General features: G+C 34.6%; 1 long non-coding RNA gene across 3 annotated transcripts in view; it reads right to left on the bottom strand.

Moving 5' to 3' along the window:
- The window catches only part of LINC02877 (long intergenic non-protein coding RNA 2877), a 149,980-nt gene that overhangs the window by 53,072 nt on the left and 78,667 nt on the right, over positions 1 to 18,241 (bottom strand). The window contains exon 3 of one of the 3 annotated variants that reach the window (XR_008624915.1): positions 11,490 to 11,583. The exons of the other annotated variants lie outside the window; for them this stretch is intronic. This is a non-coding gene — a long non-coding RNA (long intergenic non-protein coding RNA 2877). The remainder of the gene's footprint in view (positions 1 to 11,489; positions 11,584 to 18,241) is intronic. 3 annotated transcript variants of the gene reach the window in all.

Genomic DNA, 18,241 nt, shown 5'->3' with positions numbered 1-18,241 from the left:
AAGCGCCTGAAATGTTTGATCCCTTCTCATGTACATACCCCACCATTTCTATGTACTCTGGGAAACTAACTTAAGGAAACTAACTTAACTCTTTGATCCCTCAGTCTTCTCACATGGAAATACTTTACTGTTAAGATTCCTTCCAGCAGTAAAAATCTGTCAATGATAACTATTACTGACATTATGTAAACTGAAGGCACAGAAATAAATATGTCAAAGGAGAGTCAACTATGTATAAAAGCCTCAGATGGCTACACGTAACAAAATGCCATAGTTTCTCTGTAACTGCTCTGTGGAAGAGGCATTGAAACACAAGTGTTTCAATGAATAGAGAGGAGAAGATGCACTGTTGCAATTTCTCATCTCCAGATTTCTGGACTCACCTGTCCTCAAGCAGATCTCTTCCACCCTTAAACAGATGAACAGATGGTAAAAACCAACCATGTCTACCTTTGTAGCTCAATGGCAGGATAGAGTCAACTGAGGCCCATCATTAGTAATTTAAATTTAATTGTGCTAGGTTGGAATTCAAGCATCTCTATTTTTAAAGTGATTTTAATGTGTAGCTATGGTTGAAAAAACACTACTCTAATAATTTTCAGGTAAACAGGAAGTGGAATCAGAAAAATGTACCACATTATTTAGTGTCAAATAGAAGGCCATAATAAAATGATGCAAGGATAAGAGAAAAATAAGCAATGTTACAACAATACAAAAATTATTTGACAAAAGATAGAAGAAGAACACAGAAAAACATACTTCATCTGAGGACAACACATTTAGATAACTACTTCTTACCCCCAAGAAGATTTTAAAATACCATTAATTCTATGAGAGATAAAGATTATATGACATTTCTTCAGCAGAACTAAAGTAAGAAATTACGAAAGAGAATATAGCCACAACGGACATTAAAACCAAATTAGAAGTAAAAGCCAGCATATCTGACAATTACAAAATCAAGTCAGTAAGATACACTAAGTGTTTAAAAATCGCAAAGAAGATAGAGGAAAAGCACTGCAATGAAAATCATTAGAAACAAAAAGAGATTGGGAAAACAAACAATAAAAATCTATAGAGGGAACAGAACATACAGAAGAAATCAATTATATTAGCTATCATAAAAGATGATTTTCATGAAGTGAAAGAAAGCATAAATCTTCCGGTTAAATAGGCCCACCATGTACCAGGAAAAAAAATATTTATAAACTATGAATAATGAATCATATCCTTGCACATTTATTGTATTTCAAGAATAACCAAAAAACTCTTAAAGTCCATAAGTGTCTAATTTCTATTATATTTTCATTCGCTTAGACTGATATCTTCTAACATATCTGATAAAAATAATTTTGTAAACAAAAAATAGATTTTTTATTAACAAAAAAACTTAGGCTGAAATAATTAAATCACTAAGGATGTATTTTTATTTTTTGTGTAAAAGGGGATAAGTAATCTAGAAACTTCATTCTCACAGTTTTATTAAGAAATACATTTTCAAACTGGCAAGGACTCCATATTAGTCATGGATCTCCAGAGAAATAGAACCAATAGGATATTTGTGTCCAGATAGAGATAGCTAGAGATAGACATCGAGATAGAGATTTACTATAAAAAATTGACTCATGCAATTCTGGAGGTCAAGAAGACCCATGATCTGCCTTCTGTATTCTGGAGACCCAGGAAAGACTGTGGTGCAGTTCAGTCTGAGTTCAAGGGCCTGAGAACCAGGGCAGCTGTTGGTGTAACTTCCATTCAGAGGCCAAAGACCTGAGAACTGGGGTTGGGGCCACTGGTGTAAGTCCCAAATCCAAAGGCCTGAGAACCAGGAGCTTTGATGTCCAAGGGCAGGAGAGGATGAATGTTCCAACTAAAGTAGAAAGACAATTCACTCTCGCTCCACCTTTAGGTTCTATTCAGGGCCTCTGCAGTTTGGACAATGCCCACTCACATTGGTGAGGGTGGATCTTCACTCAGTTTACTGATTCAAATGCTCATCTCTTATGGAAACACCATCACAGACACACCCAGAAACAGTATTTTACCAGCTATCCAGACATCTCTTAACCCAGTCAAACTGACACATAAAATTAGCTATCACAGCCTCACATATAGTGATCACCTGTGCACATGTTTATAAAGATTAAAGATGTAATCTGAGAGAACACAGAAAAATATAAAATTATGATTTAAATGATTTCTACAATCAGAGACAGAAGAAAAAGATATTATAAGATATGATTTTGCACAGTTTTATTATGCTAGCAAGTATTTAACATTTTAAAACAATTAGCTATTTTATCAATTTATTTTCTTTTATCCAATTTACAGTCATTGATTCTATTCTGCTGTCTTTAGGCTTACCTTGTGTTTCTTTTCAAACTTCTTGAACATTTCATGTTATTTTTATCATTTCCTGTTTCTTCTATGTAACCTTTAACCTCATCTCACAGGTTTTGATATGGAATATTTTTACCATTGTTATTTACTGGTCACATTCCAACAGCAGATTAAATATCTCTGAATCAGTAATTCACTATGAGAAAGTTTTTTAAATGGTTGTTTTCTCCCCTCTTTTCTTTATTTCCACATATACTGGTTTGTGGTCTGAAAAGTTGACCTCTGTTTGTGTATTGAATGTAGCTTAAACAATAATAAATTACTACCTCACCTAAGAAGTTCAGGAGTAGAGATTTTCAGAGTTTATTGTGAAAGTTGATGACACCATCCAGGACACGGTCTCTCCTTATGCTCTATCCACCTTCTGTATTGGTAGCGTCTGCCCCCATGGACCCAAGACAATTGGATTGCAGCAATTCCCAGCGTCATTTTATGTCACAAAAACGTCCAAAAGCAAGAAGGGAAAAAGAAGTGTTCTCACAAGTCTCATGTCAGGGATAAAAATATGTTCTAGAAGGCCCAAAAGTGTTTTCCCTTTGATCTCACACACCCAACAGTTACTAACAAGTAAAAATCAGATTGTTATCATCAACTTAGACCCATCATAGTTCATACACTGCTGTTAGCAATGATGCCCACATTGGCATTATGTTAATCAGAAAGAAGAGTGAATTATTACTGGGTGGATGTACAACCAACAATATCTGCTTTACAAATAATAAATATGATTTATCTACATAGATACATATAATCTCATTATATGTTATATAATTACATATAATATACACTAATATATTACATATTATATGTTTATAATTACATATAATATACACTAATATATTACATATTATATGTTTTATATGTATATAATTTATATGTATCTTACACATATATAATCTCACTGATATTTTTGGATCACCTCTAAATTAATTTTGATGTTTTTATATACTTTAATCTGTGAAGAACTCAGAAAAAGGTGTTAAAGTCTCCCATTACTATTATACATTTGGATTGCCAATGTATTTTACTTTATACATTTCATTTCTATATTTGTTTTTTGCAAAAGGTTGATGATAGAGTTTTATACATTGTGTAACATGTAGTGCTTATTGCAAGAAAAAGATCTTTGAATGTTACTTAATACTTTTCACCTTGAATTCAATTTTATTTTTGTCAGATATAGCTTTGTGATTTCTTTAACCTTTCTGCATCACTAAATGTGTGTATTGGTTTTTGTTTGTTTGTTTTGATGTGCTTTATTTTCCTTTCTTATTAGGTAGGCGTCCCATTCACACTTACTAAGATGAGGAAAGTATTTGGTCTTATTTCTATGTTACTGTTTTTTGCTTTTTCTTCTTATGGCACTATTTCTTTATACTCTTTATACTTTATACTTCTTATGTTTCTTTATACTCTATTTTTGTTACATTATCTGTGTTTGCTAAGGTATACCTCACCCCTAGTAATTTGGAGTACAGGAATTCTATTTTATGTTTTACATTAGTTGCTTTTGTACGTCATAACAGCTTCTGAAGCAACTAATCTATTGATTCTCCCCTATAAAAATTCAAAATGGAAGTCATACATTAGTAAATGATTTTTAAAAACTGGTACACAAGTGGAAAAATAGGGATTCCTGTGTATTTTTTACAGAAAAGTAAATGTTCAAAGGCTTTTTGGAAGGCAATTTAGTAGTTTATCAAATGCTCATATCCCATTCTTAACAATTCCACTTCTAAGAATCTAAAAGAAATGCAGAAAAAAAAGATACTCACACAACGTGATTTCATTATGATTCCAGTGGTGATTCCATTATGAAAAGCCTTGTGTGTTATGGCAAAATGTGTGTGTGTGTGTGTGTGTGTATGCATATCACTTGGGGGTCAACAAATATATGTGCATGTGTATCTTCATAAATATACGTGTATGTGTATCTTGATAAAGAAATGAGGGAAAATGCCATATACTGACATAGATCTATGAGAAATACAAAATTTAAAAAGCCCAAAGCAATAATTATTGTGTGGCTCCATTTATGTTAAAATGTACATATGCATATACGTTTAAGTAAATGAATAGAAAATGTTCTAGAAACATACACTGAAGAGTATTAGCCATTATTACTTCTGGGAAGAAAAGTAGAATAGGGAAGTAAGAAGAGGAGATTATCATATGTCATTCTATATATCGTTTTAAATGTTTACAATAAGAATGTAGTCATATAATTATGTTTAAAAAGTGATTTTAAAAAAACCATTTAGAAGAATAAACGTAAAAACAGCTAGAAAAATTCTGGAAATAAAAGATTTTCCCTAGTAGATATTAAAATAATATGCTTGACAAAAAGCTCGAGAAATGGACTAACAGTTCATAAAAAGACTCAAGGGCCAGGCATGGTGGCTCAGGCCTGTAATTCCAGCACTTTAGGAGGACGAGGCGGGCAGGTCACCTGAGGTCAAGAGATCGAGATCAGCCTGGCCAACATGGCAAAACCCCATCCTTACGAAAAATACAAAAAAATTAGCTGGGTGTGGTGGCCCGCGCCTGTAATTCTAGCTACTTGGGAGGCTGAGACAGGAGAATCACTTGAACCTGGGAGGTGGACGTTGCAGTAAGCCAAGATCCACACCACCGTACTCCAGCCTGGGTGACAAGAGTGAAACTCCATCTCAAAAAAATAGTAATAAAATAAAAATAAAAAGACTCAAGTATACATGTCAATTTAGTAAATGAAAAAGGTGTAATATAAATTTTGTTCTTTAATAATAGAAATATTGAAAAATGTAAAACCATTTTTAAAAAGATCAATACTTCTCACTGGACACCAAATTATAGATTTATTAAATATTTAATTTTAGTAACAAAGCCATAAAATCAATAGAAGAGAATACAGAGAATCACTTTAATTATTTTGGGTTTGGAATGCTCTTTCTCAACATGAAAATTAAGCCAGAAACTAGAACAACATAAAAAATTACTACATAAAAATGGAAACATTCTATATAGAAAATAAACATACCATACATAATTTTTAAAGCAGAAAATAAGTTTGCTAAAAAGTATTTAGAAGATGAATAGTAAAGAATTAATATTCAGGTATATAAAGCGTTCTTACCAATGAATAAGTAAAAGATAAACGTGACCAAAGAACACAGGTATACATATGTAACTAACCTGCACATTGTGCACATGTACCCTAAAACTTAAAGTATAATAATAAAAAATAAAAAAAGAAAGCTAACAACAACAACAAAAAAAACAAAGAATAAGGGGTAAATGGCAGGTATTCACATCAAGCTATCTTCAACTGTCTTGTCTTTGTAATTACAAATTCCAAGATTTTGCAATCTGCAGCCATTGATCCCAAAGATCTGATGACACACAAGCCACCAACAATGTTATCTAAAATTCAACCTACAGTAGATTTTCATACTTTTTGCAAGAGGAAATTAAACTGTAGAAGCCTTTTGCTTAACACACATTTGTTTTTCCCTGCACAAAGCCTACTTTGACAACAGAATTCTTTCCAAGAGAAGATAAAAGAAAAACCCTCTGGCATCAATTTAAACAAACATTGCCAATTGGTATTTTCATATTTCCTCTGGTCACTCTAGATAGTTTATATTAGAAAGTTGAAGGCAAGCATCTTTTCGTCAATGATGCCTGCCTGCACTTGGCAAGCCCAGATGCTGCTCTGGGATTCTGAGAATCAACACCATTTCATTTTACTCATTCCCATTTGGATAGATATTTCACAGAAAGCGCAAGTCTACATCCATTCAAAATATTCATTTCTTTGTTGTTTTGGCAAAACAGCTTATGAAGCTTGCTTTTGATAACTGTTGAATTTGGTCAAATGTTTTTAGCAAGTTAAGATATTAGTGAAAGCATAGAACTCAAATTCCTGTTTTGAAATGTTTTCTGGGGAAGTATTATCACTCAAGCATTCACCATAGCAAAAAATACATTAATCAGTATGAGATAAGTACTGGCAGAAAGGAATTACGATTCAAGGAAACCTTTTTTGAGTTCTTACTGTGTGCCAAGCCTTATTCCAAGCAGTGAGGAAACAGTATGTAACAAAATAACTCCCAGCAGTTGTTGAGCTTCATTGTAGTGGACAGAAACAGATTGTATAGAAATAAGCATATGAGCAAGGAGGATATCAGATGGTGAGTTCTAGGGAACTGTACTGATGCACAGGAGAAAAAATGTCATCTCTTTGCCAGTAGCATCATTTCTTTCATTCTTTACAATTTTTTTTTTTTTTTTTTTTTTTTTTTTTTTTTTTTTTTTTTGAGACAGAGTCTCGCTCTGTCACCCAGGCTGGAGTGCAGTGGGGCGATCTCGGCTCACTGCAAGCTCCGCCTCCCAGGTTCACGCCATTCTCGTGCCTCAGCCTCCCGAGTAGCTGGGACCACAGGCGTCCGCCACCACGCCCAGCTAATTTTTTGTATATTTTTTAGTAGAGATGAGGTTTCACCATGTTAGTAAGGATGGTCTCGATCTCCTGACCTCGTGATCCGCCCGCCTTGGCCTCCCAAAGTGCTGGGATTACAGGCATGAGCCACCGCACCCGGCCTTTACAATAAAATTTATATACGTATATGTACGTGTGTGTGTGTGTGTGTATATATATATATATTTTGTAAATATTTATAGAGGGTGCTAGGTAAGCCCTTTATATGTATTCTCTCATTTGATCTTCATGGTAATTCTATATTGATAGGTATAGCTCTGGGTGTAGATAGATTTTTTGAATAAATACATTTTAATAATTTGTTTTATCACCCATTCTATATTATATTCTCACTGAGAAAAGAAGCTATGTCTTGTAATGTGTGCTTTCTCTATCCTGTTTCACTTCTTTTTTTTTCCCCCATCATATGCTGCTTTTTTTTTTTTTAATTATACTTTAAGTTCTAGGGTACATGTGCAGAATGTGCAGGTTTGTTACATATGTATACATGTGGCATGTTGGTGTGCTGCACCCATTAACTCATTTACATTAGGTATATCTCCTAATGCTATCCCTCCTTCCTCCCCCCCAACCCACAACAGGCCCCAGTGTGTGATGTTCCCCTTCCTGTGTCCAAGTGTTCTCATTGTTCAGTTCCCACCTGTGAGTGAAAACATGTGGTGTTTGGTTTTTTGTTCTTGTGATAGTTTGCTGAGAATGATGGTTTCCAGCTTCATCCATGTCCCTACAAAGGACATGAACTCATCCTTTTTTATGGCTGCATAGTATTCCATGGTGTATATGTGCCACATTTTCTTAATCCAGTCTATCATTGATGGACATTTGAGTTGGTTCCAAGTCTTTGCTATTGTGAATAGTAAAAAGAAACGAACAAAGCCTCCAAGACTTATCCTGTTTCCCTTCTAAAAAAATCTTTAATTCCCATGTCCTTATCTACATTTAACAGCCCTCTCCACACTCCTTCTGATTTCTAGCTATTAGTAGTATTACATTTGGGAAGATAGACACCCAGTTAACTTTCTATGCATTTACATAATATAGGTAAACATTAACATTAAATTTATTTTTAAATCAGAGTGTAATAATTCATAACATGATTTTTACTTTTTAAATAGAACTTGAAGTATGTGTACAGGACTATCTTATTCTAAGAGTTGCATTGTCTTTATTGAATGAATGAAAGATACTTTATTGAATCCCCTCTGTGGGGATGGACACTTAGGTCATTTATAATTCTTTCTCTGTTGTAAATAATATTGAAAAAAACCTTTATATACACATACTTGTACATGTGAGAATGTTTGTTTATATTAAATACATTCCTAAAAGTAGAATTGTTATAAATAATGAAAGGCCATTTATATTTTACAGATACTTCCAGGTTGCCTTTCAAAATATTTCAGCAAGTTATAGTCCTGCTAACATTTCTTCATATCTTTGGCAACACTTGATAACATAAATCTTTTTTACTGTCATCTCGAAAGCTTTTAAATTGCATTTCTTTTATTTTTAGTGTAAGTATGTATGGTCATATAATCTTTTCTTCTGTAAATTGTGTGTTCATATCTTTTACGTATTTTTCTATTGGGATTTTTTTAATGACTTGTTAGAGTTTGTCATACATTCTGGATGTGGATTCTATATATTGTAAATAACTTTTTCTCAACTTATCTTTTTAATAGTAGCAAACATATATATATATAATATTTACTATGAGTCAGGTACTTTCCAAGGTACTTTACATATTAACTCATGTACGGCTTACACTGGTCCTGTGAGAAAGGTACTATTACCATCTCTAGTTTATAGGTAAAAATCTGAGGTGTGTACAGGTAAAAGTCCAAGACGTGGAGCAATGACAAACTTACCCAAAGCCATATAACCAAGTTGAGGAACCAGAATCTAAACAATGGGCACTCTGGCTGCAAAGTCTATACTTTTGAACACTAAGTTTAAAACTGAAGATAAAAATAAATCAATTCTTTTTCCTTTATAGCTTCTGGGCTTCATATCTCTTACAGGAAGGCTTTTACCACATAAAAGTTATAAACATTTTTTTCACAAATGCTTTTTATAATTTTGATTATAATTAACTATTATTAAAATAATCTAGAATCCATTGTAGTGCATGATGTAAGGTCTGAAGATTACATTATTTTTTCCAAGTAGATAGCTAATTGTTCAAAATAACTTGAACAATTTGTAGGCTACCTTTTTTCCTACCAATTTAAAATTGCCTTTATTATAAATCGAAAGTTTATCTACATATGGGTCTACTTCTTTTTTAAAAGAATAGATTATACATTTTATTTATTTTTTCAATATGTTTTTAGGGAATACGTGGTGTTTGGTTACATGAATAAGTTTTTTAGTGGTGATTTCTGAGATTTGGGTGCACCCATCACAGTATACTCTCTATTCTATATCTTTGTTTTATTTGCCTATTTCTACACTACAACTATACTATTTTTACTACTGTAGTTGATGATAGCATGCTAGATATCTCCTAAGGGAAGATAACTTTACTATAATTGTTCTTTAAAACTTCTTGGGCTATCCTTATGCCTATTTTCTTCCTCACACATTTTCTTTTTTCTTTCAGTGTAATCTATGAAATTCCATTATGAAACATCATCCCATTCTTTTTTGTTTGTTTGTTTTTGTTTTTGAGATGGAATCTCACTCTGCAGCCCAAGCTGGAGTGCAGTGGCATGATCTCGGCTCACTACAACCTCCACTCAAGCAATTCTCGTGCCTCAGCCTCCCTAGTAGCTGGGACTACAGGCATGCACCACCACACCCAGCTAATTTTTTGTGTTTTAGTAGAGACGGGGTTTCACCATGTTGCCCGGGATGGTCTTGCACTCCTGAACTCAGGAGATCCACCCACCTCGGCCTCCCAAAGTGCTGGGATTACAGGCATCAGCCACCGTGCCCGACTAATTTTTTTTTTTTTTGTATTTTTAGTAGAGACAGGGTTTCACCATGTTAGCCAGGATGGTCTCGATCTCCTGACCTCATGATCCGCCCACCTCAGCCTCCCAAAGTTCTGGGATTACAGGTGTGAGCCACCACACCTGGCCCCATATATGAGACTTTATTAGATAGACAGATTGATTGAAAGATAGATAAATATTATTTACTTTTATCAAATGCATCAAATTTAGTTACCTTATATTTTTCTTTACTCTGTTAATACATTAAAATAGCATATTTTCTAATATTGATTTGCATTCTTAGAATAAACAATTCTTTACTATGATGCAATTATTATTCTAATACCCAGCTCATTTTTTGTTTAGAATTTTTCGAATTTATGTTAAATGAGCCTGTAACATTGGTTCACATCTTCATGTACTATGTTAAAGTATTATTGGACCTCAGTTGCATGGAAGAGAGTTTAGATACTCCTCAGTTCATGGGAAGGCATTATCAAAGGTCTTTGTGTATCCCATATTCATTTCTCAATTTTAGTCTTACATATTTTTTTCTGTTCTTCTCTTTCATAATCAGGAAATATATTTGTATTTGTATATCTGTGATTACTTATAAAATAAATAATAAACTGATTGATTGTTTTTAAAATTGAATGTCAGTTTTCTCTGTTTCATCTAGAAATGATTATTTATGTAACTTTTTTACACAATGTATTGTGTTTTGAAGATCTATCTGTCTAATCTAGTTCATTTCATCTAGTGTTTGATTACAGTATTACTGTTACCAAGCAAATGATGCTTGCTGCCCAAATGCACTAAAAGCCAATATTATCACACCAGGTTCTTGAGCAAAGAGAAGCTTTTTATTGCAAGTCAACCAAGAATTCTGACAGGAGACTAGCTCGAATTTGTCTCCCCCTGCTGATTTTAAGGCAATAATTGTATTAGAAAAGATTTAGAGGGTGGAGTCTGAGAATTAGTAGGTAATTTGTGGAAGGAAAGAGGAGGCCTGGAGGTTCCTTCTGGGTGCAGTTACTTTTTCCTGCTTCTTCATGGGTCTCATGTGCAAATTCAGGGTGAGTTCGTATAAAACATGTGATGTCTGCAAGCTCATTCTGCATAAACTCCAGTTGGCCATATTGGTTCTAACTGAGTGTAGCCAGTTTTGTTATCTTACAAGCAGATAGTGTCTCAACGTTTCAACAAGTTGTTTGCTTTCTGATCTACTATCCTGCAAACTCAAGGATTTCTATTAGTTACTATTTTCTTTAACTCTTTGGGGCATGGTTTTATTATGTTATTTGAATTTTTCATATTTTACTTATTTTATTCTGATAGTGATGAAAATCTATTTGTCTCCATCTATTTGTACCATAAATAGTGCTTCAGGGAACATGCTTAGGCACCTGTTCAAGTGTTCCTGGGATATGTACCTAAGAGTTGATTTCCTAGGTGTATTACTTATATACTGCTTTGTAACAAATTATCCAAAACTTCGTAGCCTAAATCTTCAAACATTTTTTTAATCTCAGGGCTTCTGTGGGCCTGGAATCTGGTAGCAGATGAGCTAAGCAGTTTTGGTGCAAAATCTCTATAAGATTCCAGTCCAGCTATTGCCTGGGGACACAGTTATCCTAAGGTTAGGCTAAGAATCCATTTCCAAACTTACTTACATGGCTATTGTTTAGAGGTTTCAATTCTTTGCTGCATGGGCCTCTCTGTAGTGCTACTCACCATGGCAGCTGGATTCCCCAGAACGATAATGATCTGAGAGAGAGAAACAAAAAGAGAGAGAGAGGGGTAGGGTTAGAAGACAGAAAGGAGAGGAGAGGGAGATCTTTTTGTCTTAGATAGATAGGTAGGTAGATAGACAGACAGATAGATAGATGAGAGAGAGGTGGGGAAATGAACAGAGAGGAAAGGATTAACAAAAATGAAACCTTTCGTTGTTTGTTTGATTTCATGCTTTCTCCTTTGTTCACTCCCAGACCTCTTTACCCTAACAACCATGGCAACAATTCTGTTCTGTTTAATGTATTTTTTGTTGTTTATATATATATCCCTGTGAATGTGGGATGTGGGTTCACCACATCTTGTCTATAATCTATGTCCTCAAGTTAATCTCCTCCTCCACAAATATCAATGCAATGAAAATCCTCATATAATCCCTGTGGTCTTATTCTCTCTCTCTCTCTCCCTTTCTCTCTCTCTCTCTCCCTTTCTCTCTCTCTCTTTCTCTCTCTCTGTCTCTCTCTCTCTCTCTCATCTGTCCATCTGTCCATAAAAGTGTTGTGCTGGTGGGGAGGGGGATATACCCAGAGGTAGAATTGCTAGATGATGGATAGATATAAGCTGAGTCTGTACACTTAGTGCCAAATGTGAAATTGCTCTCCCGAAGGGCCACCCCAGCCTACGCTACCATCAGCAGTGCTTGAGGTTACCAGTTTTTCCTCATTCTTGTCAACACTTGGCATTACCCAGATTTTTGTCAGTCTAACAGCTGCATAATAATGCCTCATTTTAAATGAATTTGCATTCTATGACTCTGAATGATGTTGAGTATCTTTTTACATGTTTATTAGCTTTTAGGATAGTCTAAGCTTTTTTTTTTTTTTAGGATACTAAATAACACAAAACTCTGGCAAGATTGATCAAGGTGAAAGAGAGTACACTAAAATAAACAAAATCCAGCTGTAAAATAGATAAAACTACAGGGAGATAAATGCCCAGAAAAATTCTAAAAGTTTTCAGAGAGAGAAATTATTAACAAACAAAAGAAAAAAAAACAAATCAGAATTTCAGATTTCTCATTACCAACACCAGATGCTAGAAGGGAATGTAACAATATATTCAATGCTTTGATGGAACATTACTTTGCATCTAGAACTCTATCCTCAGCCTAATTATCCTAAAATTGTGAAAGTAAAATAAGACATTTTTAGATATGGGAAACCTGAAAAAGTTTACTATTCATATACCTTGTTGGAAAGAATTAATTATGAGTAACTAGATTATAGCTCCCTATAGGTATGTATCTTTCCTGGGGGAGGGAGGAAAGGAAGGAAGAAAAAAAAGGAAAGAAGGAAGGAGGGAGGGAAGGAAGGAAGGAATGAATGAAGAAAGGAAGGAAGGGAGGGAGGGAGGGAAGGAAGGAAGGAGTTTCTATGACTTTAGAGCCGATGTAGCAACGTCCTCCACCATAGTTGATTTTACTCCAAATAACTATATGCTTGATCTCTTAGTGGCAGAGTGGCAACATACTTAAAAGAATGCATGGTGGTGCATTCTTGTAGTCCCAGCTACTTGGGAGGCCGAGGCAGGAGAATTACTTGATCCCAGGAGGCAGAGGCTGCAGTGAGCCAAGATCACATCACTGCACTCCAGCCTGGGGCAGCAGAGCAAAACCCTGTCTCAAAAGAATGAAAAAACAAAAAAGATTTTTCTGCTCTTCTGCTAGTTCTTCCAGAATATGGCATCTGCCTACTTGTTCTCACATCTTTGACCTGCTGAATTAGCACTCCAAAATAGGCCTGCTCTGAGCTGACATCTCACCTAGGATGTTTCATCCAACAGGATATTAATCAATGTTCCTTGGTTTAAAAAAAAAAAGTGTTTTGGGTTTGACAAAGCTGGAGGGACTTCTTTCCCATAGGATTTCTCAGTCATTGCAATGTTTACCAAATGGATTTGGCTATGGCGCCCTTTAGGGATGGGGAGCATCTTGCAGAATTAGTGCTTTGAAAATCACTTTCGAAAACTCTGTTGCCTTGTTTTAGACTCTTACAATCTATAATGTTCAATATTAAAATATAAAAACAGCATGCTTTGTTCCCTACTCAATGCCTAGTAAACAGGAGACATGCAATAAATATATTTTAATAAGAGAATAAATGAATGAGAGTATCAATTATTGTAAAAGTGTTCTATTATAGAAGGTAGATATTAAATCTATGATAAGCTATTGCTTCTATTTATTGTAGAGTGCAATTTCTACCCAGAATCTAACAGCTTCAAAAAAAAAACAAAAATATTAGCTTACTTCTTTTTTTTTTTTTTTTTTTTGAGACGGAGTCTCTCTCTGTCGCCCAGGCTAGAGTGCAGTGGCGTGATCTCCGCTCACTCCAAGCTCCGCCTCACGGGTTCACGCCATTCTCCTTCCTCAGCCTCCCGAGTAGCTGGGACTACAGGCACCCACCACCACGCCTGGCTAATTTTTTTTGTATTTTTAATAGAGACGGGGTTTCACCATGTTAGCCAGGATGGTCTCCATCTCCTGACCTCGTGATCCGCCTGCCTCGTCCTCCCAAAGTGCTGGGATTACAGCCCAGCCAATATTAGCTTACTTCTAATTGGATAATACACTGCCTGTGAAACAAAATTTACTAAAAGCCCCTACTTTTGTAACTTTAGTAAAAATCCTCAGCCGTGTTTGCAGCCTTCTGTGGTAGAATCCAGTAGTGATTGTCCTCCACCAGCTTTAGGCTTATCATCAGTCTGGATCTTCGGGCCTTATCTGCAAAGAAATTCCTATCAGTCTACATTTGTGTTGTGCTTCACTATATGAGTCTCAAATGCATTTATATTTCTTAGTTTGACCTGCCTCAACGTTTAGATTTTATGTTCTTAAGAGGCAGTGTCCATGTCTTCTATTTCTTCTCTCTCTTGAAGTAGTCTTTCTCTCAAGTTTGATGTGATCTTTAAAAATGCTCAGATTTATATTTTTTAATGGATGCAAATAAATATTGTCATTGTCTGTAAAACGGAACAATACAGTCAATAGATTATAATTAAATGGAAGGGATGTTGTGAGATTTGGAGGATGATTACACAAGGACTTGCAATGTCCAGCTGAAAAAATAAAATTCCCTGGTAATGTGACCATCGAAACATCTATTTTGTTTCATAAGAAATGATAATAAAATGGAATTAACCAGGCAATATTTATGAATTTGCTCTCTCTATAATTTCTCTTCGAATGCCCCTTTTTCCAAAATACTGGAAACCTTTGCTTCCCTTATCAGCAGGGGGCAGACAACAAGGTATGACATTCTATGGACCTGACTTCAAGTGTTTTATTCCAGGAGCTTGAGAAAAAGATTTCTTTTCTCCCTTTATTTGTGAAAATGTGCACATTGCTACCCACCTTCTCAGGATGACAATAAACGAAGATTATACAAGATAAATTGTATAAGGTGCATAGCACAGCATGGGTACTCCACAATTACCACTTCTTCCACTTTCCCACATATCCATCTCAGTAGCACCTATTCTAACATAACTTCTTGACAAAATGTCTACTATTTTTAAAGCTAACTTTCTTTCCTCTAAAGAAGCCTTGAATGCATTCATCTTTCTTTTTTCACTTTTTTCTATTATTTGAACTATATTGAGAAAGAAAATTTCTTACATAACATACCTTTGTGTTGTCTATCAGCAGACTTCAACATAAGCCACTTCAACATTTTATTCTACTTTATTTGCAGTTCTAACAATCTCAGTGTTCATAAAGGATCTGGCAATCTAACAATGGAGTTAAAAGTTGGAAATTTGCTATTTTCAAATATTCTTACTTTTCTTCGATCTACGTTTTTAAAAATTATTTTTCTTTATTTTCTTTCTTCATTGAAACAATGGAATGCTCACCAAAGTGTATTTCATCATAGTAAATTAGACTTAGATAAGTAGAAAAAAATGCAATTAAGAAAGCTTTCTATTTGCTTCCATTTTAATGAAAGATTGTGAAGTTGACGTGACCTCTTACACAAGGTTCAGCTGTGGTGTTTTGAATTACCTAACAAATAAAAAATTCATGGGGGAAAGAAAGACTTTCAGCTACACTGTTAGACCTTAGCTACTTTCTTCTCTCTCTTCTGGTAAAAATTCCTCACACACTTGGCTCTTGTGAATCTATAAGTGCATGTGAAGAGAGGTTGGGGTGAGTAGGAGGAGCAAGTAGAAGAGATGGAAAGAGATGAGAGAGAAGGGATAAGAGAAAAGATTTTCTGTTCTGAACCACATATATTACTAAAAATGCATTACCCTTTGTACTTGTGAAAGATGATAGGTTCTTCATGCTTTCCACACCCAAGTTTAGATGGGACAGCTAAATGAAGACATTTTCCTTTAGAAAAGCCACAAATCATTTTTTGAAGCATGAATTAATAAGGGATTTTGCAACAATATTACTCTGTTACTGTCCAGTTCTCAAAGTGGAAATCTGTAGAATACCAATTCCTTTTTAGTTAGGAAGTAAATGACCACATGAAGTCCCTTTTAAAACATTTCTTCATTGCAAGCATTTTAAATAATTTCTCCAGGAAAGTACTATATTCTGAGTGAATAGCATGACATTATGAACTACATCTAACATAAGATTTTGCTTCAACAGGCCTGTCAGTGCTCTTTAGTTCCACTGTAATGAAATGAAAATCATGGGAGCTTGGAAGAAATATCTTCCTCACCCTGATACTCTTTATTAACTGTGGAATCGTACTATTTTCTTCACCATGGCAACAAACACACTCAATAGAGTTAGCTCTCACCTTTCCTGCACAGGGTGATGGGGAAAAACGGAAACAAAGAAAAGTGAAGCAAATAAACATTTCAGAAAGCAAGGAGTTAAGGAAATCATGAACCCAGGGCAGTGTGAGCTCAATGATCAGCATTAAGGGCCTTGTTTCAAACAAATTTTACTAGACTAAGTAACGTGACCTAGAGAAGACTTTCAGTTTATACTTGATTAAATCTCAGAATAGGTGACTTATAATGTCAGCCAGTCAATTGAAAGGTGAACTTAAATGGTCTCATTTTACAGGAAGGTTAATGTCAGTAAAAGGCATAGATTGACCAGTAATCTTGAAATAAGGCTCTGAATTACTCATATACACCATCATTAAAAAGCAAAGAACTTGTTCTTATCAGCACATACAATTCTTTGAATGATTTTGAAGGAATCAAGGCTGATTTGCACTATGAAATATTTTAGCCATATTTTCTTTTTTTTCCAGAAAATAGAGCTTAGCTTAAAATGTAACATATTCTATATGCTGCTCAATTTACATTGTTCAAAGTATTCAAGGCCATCCATCTTCCCCTGACATTATGAGGTTTGTGATGGGTTATATTTCTCTAGGACATTCTGGTACAGGCAAAACCACCAGAAACGGGGCCAAGTGGTTATTTCCTGTTCTGCAAAAAAGGGAAAAAAAATCAGAGTTTTATTTTGTCACATGAGAAGCAATGCGAGAATTGATAAAAGAAATATCAGCTAAACAGAAATCAAATCATTGCATTACAGCCAGGAAGCCAAGAAAAAAAAAAAATGTTTGAATCATGGGATTTGACCTATGTGGGATTTCCAAGATTTAAAAAGGAAAAAGAAAATTAAAAACTCATTTTGGTCATCTATCTTAAATAAAATAAGGTGACAAACTCTACATTTTTTTCTTTACGCCTAGTTTTTTAGTATTATGTAGTTTTTAGTATCATGTTTTATTAAAAGCAAATTTGGCACTCATGTTAAGAGAAAAGGTTCAGAGAAAAGGTTCAGAATAGTGTATTAGAAATAGAAAAATAATTTGGCAGTACTTCTGGGAAAGATGATGGAGAGAATGCCTATTTAAAAATCACTGCCCTCTTTGAAGTGCAACAAAATTAAGAAAAATAACCACAAATAGCAAAAATATTAAAACAGATCTTAAAACCAGAAAATGGTGCTGATATGATACCATGAATGTCAACATCTAATTATCAGTTACAATATAATTTGGTACAAACTAAATATGCACATTGAATATCAGCACACGGATCCCATAAATGAGAGTCCCAGTGTGGCGTTTGGGGAGCTAGTGAAGAAAAGAATACTCAGGGCTACTGCCTGTTGAGTTCTTACTACATGTCAGGACCTAATCTAAGGGTTTTACCTGCATCATTTCAATGACTGTGCTCCATAAGTTGGTGCTATTATAATCTTTGTTTTGCAGATGGAGAAACTAAATTTTGGCCAAAGTCACAAAGCTACACAGCAAGCAACTGGGGGATCTGGAATTTTAACACAGGTTTCCTTCCGCTTTAAACTTATCCCTGAGTGATTAAGCTATGGGATGTATGAGGAGGTTCGCTGCTTAGTGGGAGAGGAAGTATTTAAACTGCACAGAAACAAACCAAACCATTAATATGGTTATCAGGGAATGAATTGCTGAGCAATTTATATTTTTTCTTTCAATATATTGATTTTAAAACATCATACAGTGAACCTGCATAACTTCTATAAGTAGAAACACCTGTAATTTATTTTTACATTTTCTACTTAGTGTAAGTTAACAACAAGCTACAATTAAGCCACTGAGCGCATCCAACACACATCTCAAATTAAAACTATTTCTTATACCTCAGAATTGGCATTGTATAATTATAAGCCACATAT

Source organism: Pan paniscus, chromosome 2 (assembly GCF_029289425.2).
Source record: "Pan paniscus chromosome 2, NHGRI_mPanPan1-v2.0_pri, whole genome shotgun sequence".
Classification (NCBI taxonomy): domain Eukaryota; kingdom Metazoa; phylum Chordata; class Mammalia; order Primates; family Hominidae; genus Pan; species Pan paniscus.
Note: the sequence above shows the minus strand (reverse complement) of the source record. Positions and strands in the feature narration are given on the sequence as shown.